Raw genomic sequence first — 7,579 nt, forward strand, 5'->3', positions numbered from 1 at the left:
TAATATTTTCGTGACCACTCTGCAGAGCTGCCTCTGGAACAAGATTCGTGACAAAAACGCTAAACTGAAGCGTGAATGCATTCTCATCAGCACCACCTTAACACCAGCAAGAAATGGATGATTATTATGGATACCACAGCATATTGGAAAATAATGTCACTTTCATTCAATAACAGTCAGATATATACACTACTCCAAAAAATAAAGGGAACACTAAAATAACACATCCTAGATCTGAATGAAATATTCTTATTAAATACTTTTGTCTTTACATAGTTGAATGTGCTGACAACAAAATCACAAAAAATATCAATGGAAATCAAATTTATCAACCTTTGGAGGTCTGGATTTGGAGTCACACTCAAAATTAAAGTGGAAAACCACACTACAGGCTGATCCAACTTTGATGTAATGTCCTTAAAACAAGTCAAAATGAGGCTCAGTAGTGTGTGTGTCCTCCACGTGCCTGTATGACCTCCCTACAACGCCTGGGCATGCTCCTGATTAGGTGGCGGATGGTCTCCTGAGGGATCTCCTCCCAGACCTGGACTAAAGCATCCGCCAACTCCTGGACAGTCTGTGGTGCAACGTGGCGTTGGTGGATGGAGCGAGACATGATGTCCCAGATGTGCTCAATTGGATTCAGGTCTGGGGAACGGGCGGGCCAGTCCATAGCATCAATGCCTTCCTCTTGCAGGAACTGCTGACACACTCCAGCCACATGAGGTCTAGCATTGTCTTGCATTAGGAGGAACCCAGGGCCAACCGCACCAGCATATGGTCTCACAAGGGGTCTGAGGATCTCATCTCGGTACCTAATGGCAATCAGGCTACCTCTGGCGAGCACGTGGAGGGCTGTGCGGCCCCCCAAAGAAATGCCACCCCACACCATGACTGACCCACCGCCAAACCGGTCATGCTGGAGGATGTTGCAGGCAGCAGAACGTTCTCCACGGCGTCTCCAGACTGTCACGTGCTCAGTGTGAACCTACTTTCATCTGTGAAGAGCACATGGCGCCAGTGGTGAATTTGCCAATCTTGGTGTTCACTGGCAAATGCCAAATGTCCTGCACGGTATTGGGCTGTAAGCACAACCCCCACCTGTGGACATTGGGCCCTCATACCACCCTCATGGAGTCTGTTTCTGACCGTTTGAGCAGACACATGCACATTTGTGGCATGCTGGAGGTCATTTTGCAGGGCTCTGGCAGTGCTCCTCCTGCTCCTCCTTGCACAAAGGTGGAGGTAGCGGTCCTGCTGCTGGGTTGTTGCCCTCCTACGGCCTCCTCCACGTCTCCTGATGTACTGGCCTGTCTCCTGGTAGCACCTCCATGCTCTGAACACTACGCTGATAGACACAGCAAACATTCTTGCCACAGCTCACATTGATGTTCCATCCTGGATGAGCTGTACTACCTGAGCCACTTGTGTGGGTTGTAGACTTCGTCTCATGCTACCACTAGAGTGAAAGCACCCCCATCATTCAAAAGTGACCAAAACATCAGCCAGGAAGCATAGGAACTGAGAAGTGGTCTGTGGTCACCACCTGCAGAACCATTCCTTTATTGGGGGTGTCTTGCTAATTGCCTATAATTTCCACCTGTTGTCTATTCCATTTGCACAACAGCATATGAAATTTGTCAATCAGTGTTGCTTCCTAAATGGACAGTTTGATTTCACAGAAGTGTGATTGACTTGGAGTTACATTGTGTTGTTTAAGTGTTCCCTTTATTTTTTTGAGCAGTGTATATATATATATTTGTATTAGTTGAAAAGGTTGGCTTTTTATATATGTTAGTACCAGTCAAAGGTTTGGACGCACCTACTCAGTCAAGGGTTTCTTTATTTTTACCGTTTTCTACATTGTAGAATAATAGTGAAGACATCAAAACTATGAAATAACACGTAATCGTGTTGTAACCAAAAAGAATTTTACAAATCAAAATATATTTTTCAAATTAGCCACCCTTTGCCCTGATGACAGCTTCGCCCACTCTTGGCATTCTCTTGGCAACAAGCTTCATGCGGTAGTCCTGGAATGCATTTCAATTTACAGGCGTGCCTTGTTAGACGTTAATTTATGAAATTTCTTTCCTTAATGCGTTTGAGCCAATCAGTTGTGTTGTGACAAGGTAGGGGTGGTATAGAGAAGATAACCCTATTTGGTAAAAGACCATGTCCATATTTTGGCAAGAACAGTTCAAATAAGCAATGAGAAAATGACAGTCCATCATTACTTAAAACATGGCCAGTCAATCCGTAACATTAAGAACTTTGAAAGTTTCTTGAAGTGCAGTTGCAAAAACCATCAAATGCTATGATGAAACTGGCTCTCATGAGGACCGCCACAGGAAAGGAAGACCCAGAGTTACATCTGCTGCAGAGGATAAATTCTTTAGAGTTACCAGCCTCAGAAATTGCAGCCCAAATTAATGCTTCAGAGTTCAAGTAACAGACACATCAACTGTTCAGAAGAGACTGTGGGAATCAGGCCTTCATGGTTGAATTGCGGCAAAGAAACCACTACTAAAGGACACCAATAAGAAGATACTTGCTTGGGCCAAGAACACAAGCAATGGACATTAGACTAGTGGAAATCTGTCCTTGGTCTGATGAGTCCAAATTTGAGATTTTTGGTTCCAACTGTCTTGTCTTTGTGAGATGCAGAGTAGGTGAGTGGATTATCTCTGCATGTGTGGTTCACACCCTTAAGCATGGAGGAGGTGCTTTGCTGGTGACGCTGTGTTGGGTCATTAGGTTGGGTCACCTAAGGGCTATTTGACCAAGGAGTGATGCATCAGATGACTTGACCTCCACAATCACCCGACCTCAACCCAATTGAGATGGTTTGGGATGAGTTGGACCGCAGAGTGAAGGAAAAGCAGCCAACAAGTGCTCAGCATATGTGGGAACTCCTTCAAGACTGTTGGAAAATAATTCCAGGTGAAGCTGGTTGAGAGAATGCCAAGTGTGCAAAGCTGTCATCAAGTCAAAGGGTGGCTACTTTTAATAATCTGAATTATAAAATGTTTAACCATTTTTGTGCTACTACTTGATTCTGTGTGTTATTGGCTTCACTATTATTCTACAATTTAGACAATGGTAAAAATAAAGAAAAACCCTTGAATGAGTAGGTGTGTCCAAACTTTTGACTGGTACTGTTTATGTGAAATGTCTTGTGCAAGCATTTTCGGATATGTGTAAATTGAGCCGAATATATTGATAAAAGTCACCTTGTCCGAGAGAAATTTACAAGGTTATCAAAACGTCGCACCAGGCTAAGTCCACACGAAACAAATGTTTCTAAAATGTCCTACGGGAAAAATGAATGGTGGAAAAAAAATTGGAACCATTTCAATCCCCCCCACCAAACAGACATGGATTTATTGGAGACAGCTCGTGTTAAAGATATCCTACCTGCGACAACCCTAGCATATAATTCTGTAAATGCCAGTAAAAAATATATATTTTTAAATACACTGACCCTACGATATGTGGTTAGTTGATAAGTAAAATACCTATCCAGGCATTCTAAGATCTGGCATGCGTGAGCAACGCCTGGGCAGAGGAACGCACCCAATGCCTGCACCAGGGATGATCATGTTGTAGCAGAAAGTGAGTTAACCTGAAATAAGTATTAATAATCACATGTGAAGCCAGTTTCTCAACCCTCCCTAACTTTAAAACCCACTGTAATAACCCATGGAACTCCTCAATCAAATAAAAAAACACCCTTTCTTACATCAGCCGATGTCACAGTGCTATACAGAAACCCAGCCAAAAATCACTTTACTTTATTACTAAGCAAGAGCATGGTGAAACAGGCCGGCAGTTGGAGCAGCACTCAACGTGTGTATCAGTACTCAACGTGTGTATCAGTGTGCATTCCAATACAAATGGGTACTCAAGTGCTACACCACCTGGTGTTGTGTAATGATGTTAATACATCACCCTTTGAGATGCCAATATAACATCAAATAATCCCTTCTTTAGGATATACAACAAGACATTTCCTATGCTGTTCTATTGCATTAATGAACTCATTCTGAAATCACCTTCCTTTAACTGAAATGTTCTTTTACACTTGTACTCCACTGATCTAAACAAGTCAATGTAAACAAACATGACACATTTTATTTTCACATGCTTAGGTAACTAAGTATTTAAGTTGGGTCTTTTTCTTCTTCAGAGAGCAGTAGGGGTAGTGTTCATTCTCAGAGGTGGAAAAGCCACCAGCTGTTTCTGAGCGCAGACCGTTTCATTCATTACATTCTCTGTGGAACGTGCATGTTAGGCACGCCTCTTGAAGTGAACGTAACACCCTGCTACACTCAAACTTCCCGTGGAGTGGGGCAAGGATGACAGAGGCACAATATAGTACCGTTTGCAGGGAATTTAATTCCATCACACAGTAATTTGGGGAAAAGGGTCTGGACAGAACCAAAGGAAGTAAAAGTTGATGCCCCCCCCCCTCCTACCTAGCACCAACTGGCACAATAACCAAAATACTGTGGGATGGTCCACCCAGGTCTTATCTAGTGTGCATAGACAGTACATACGACGGGTATATGTATGCCCGCAGGCCTCTTTCCTAAACACTCCCTAGGTGCCTGCCGCCCTGGGAACAGAATACAAACTTAAAGTGAACAATTTCACAAATCAAAAACAAAGTCTTATGGCAAACAAACATCAGCAGGACCAGCTACAAAATACTTTACAAATTACATAGATCAATAACGACACACAGGACAGACGCTCTCGCTGAGCCGCAACCAATACAGGACATACCCAGCCGGTCTCGCTGAGCCGCAACCAATACAGGGACATACCCAGAAGCTCTCACCTCCTAACAAAAGGAACACTGGCTTTTAAAGCTGCAGAAAGAGTTGGTAATTGAAAACAGCTGTATCTCCTGACCAGAGGGCGGGGTCAGAGCTCCAATCATCAATGAGGCCGACCAGTCAGCTGCCTAGGACTTTGGGAAGCCATTTCCTGAAATACACACATACAAACCCACAACAACCCAGAAACTGGGGAACGTAACAGTGCACCACAGAAACACTTGGATAGCTAGAGAACAGCTTATCCTTTGCCAACGCAACTGGTAACTCACTTGTTGTTCCATCCCATCTAGCAAACATCTAATCAACATGTCTGCAAACCACTTTACTATCTCCCAACATGACCTTTTCGGAGACAAGCCCAGTCACGGTCTATGAATCCAGGAATCAATTTTGGCCCATGACTGACATTTCTGGTGAGGACAGGGACCCCCTCTCCAAAACTTCAGCCCTAGGTACGTTTGTCATGGTTCTCTTTCTTTCTGCATTCAACTTTACTTGTCAGGTTTGGATAGACTAGGTCCAGTGTGGAGCGTAGTCCACGACCTAATAACAACTCAGCAGGAGAAAGTCCTGTTGTGGATTGAGGTGTTACTCTGTAGCTGAACAGAACACATGACACTTTTGCTGCTATGTTCCCTTCTGCACTTGTCTTCATCATTTATTTGAATGTCTGTACTGCGTGTTCCACCAGTCTATTTGAAGATGAGTGATATGGAGCATATGTCAGATGCACAATATCATTGTTTCTGAAGAACTCTTGTGCTTCTGTACTCACGAAACAGGTCGCATTATCGCTCACCACTATCTCAGGTATCCCTTGGTTACTAAATCTCTGTCGCAGGCCATCTATAGGGGTGGTGGATGAAGCAGAACAAACCTGATACACATCCATCCATTTCGAATGTGCATCAATGATTATCAGGAACATTTCCCCCATGAATAGCCCTGCGTAATCTATGCACAATCTTCTTCAAGGTTTCTCTGGAAACTCCCAAGGGTGGAGCAGAGCAGTTGCTGGTGCCTTTCTGTGTTCCTGACATGTGTTACATGTCTTGACTCAAATCATGAAAAACATCCCCAGACCATTATTCCTCCTCCATCAAACTTTACAGTTGGCACTATACATTCGGGCAGGTAGCTTTCTCCTGGCATCCACCAAACCCAGATTTGTATGTAGGCCTGCCAGATGGTGAAGCAGGATTCATCACTCCAGAGAATGCGATTCCAATGCTCCAGAGTCCAATGGCGGTGAGCTTTACACCACTCCAGCCGCTTGGCATTGTGCATGGTGATCTTAGACTGGTACTGTAAGTGGCTGCTTGGCTATGAAACCTGACTAGTAGTTGTTGTGCTGACGATGCTTCCAGAGGCAGTTTGGTACTCGGTAGTGAGTGTTGCAACCGAGGACAGGCGATTTTTACACGCTACGCACTTCAACAATTGCCGGTCCCATTCTGTGAGATTGTGTGGCCTACCACTTTGTGGCTGAGCCATTACTGCTCCTAGACATTTCAACTTCACAGTAACAGCACTTACAGTTGACCGGGGAAGCTCTAACAGGGAAGAAAAAAATACAAACTGACTTGTTAGAAAGACGGTGCCAGGTTAAGAGTTCTCAACATAAACCCTATCGGTCTCTCAGCTCCATCTTGCATTCGGTGTGACAGAACTGCCCCTACCCCATAGGGTGACGCATCACACAAGAGAGTGAGGTCCTTCTCTCCATCATAGTGAACCAACACATCTGATGACTTCATCAGTTTCTTTGACTTTGCAAACAAAGCCTCCTGCTCTTTCCCCCACTGCCACGTCGTCTCTTTACACAGTAGTGTGTGAAGAGGTGCTGACACTGTTTACAAGATTGGCAAAAATATGTTTTAATAGTTTAGCAGTCGCAGGTAATATTTAACTCAGTCACATTTGTAGGACCAGGTATGTTCTGGATTGCTGGTTCCTTGTCATTGAGTGAATGGATACCTGTGGCATCACATTTATAGGAGAAGGCATTCTGAAATGCTTGTACCTTGTCATTGGGCGGATGGATACCCGTGGCATCACATTTATAGGAGAAGGTGCATTCTGAAATGCTTGTACCTTGTCATTGGGCGGATGGATACTCGTGGCATCCACTCATCGAACACTGCCTCATTCCCCATGAAGGTACACTTTCTCCACTTGCAATGGAAGCCTGAACCCTCCAATCTCTGTAGTACCTCAGTCAGCGTTCTCAGATGCCCCTGGTCACTCCTCCCTGTCACCAGGATGTCATCCAAGTAAATGGCAACATGTGGAATCCCTTGTAGTATGCCCTCGACGGTCCTCTGAAAAATAGCATGACTGATGGAGACATGGAAAGGTAAAAGTTTAAACATAAACAACCCCTTGTGTGTGTTTATTGTACAATACTTGTTAGATTCCTCATCCAGAGTGATCTGTTGACATGCATGGCTCATATTTAACTTTGTGAACTTCTGTCTACCAGCCAGATGTGTAAATAGATCCTTTATTTTTGGAATAGGGTACACCTCTAACTTGGATACTCTTGACAGTCAGTTTGTAATCCCCACAGATGCTCAAAGTATTTTCAGGTTTCAAAACAGGCACTATGGGAGATTCCCATTCTGAGAATTTGACTGGTTCCATACTGTCCTCTTTCAAGAGACGGCCAATCTCGGCTTCTACCTTTGGCTTCATGGCATAAGGCACAGGTCTTGGGTTTTAAAACCTTGGTGCGT

The sequence above is a fragment of the Oncorhynchus gorbuscha genome, unplaced genomic scaffold, assembly GCF_021184085.1.
Source record: "Oncorhynchus gorbuscha isolate QuinsamMale2020 ecotype Even-year unplaced genomic scaffold, OgorEven_v1.0 Un_scaffold_34:::fragment_2:::debris, whole genome shotgun sequence".
NCBI classification, from domain to species: Eukaryota; Metazoa; Chordata; class Actinopteri; order Salmoniformes; family Salmonidae; genus Oncorhynchus; species Oncorhynchus gorbuscha.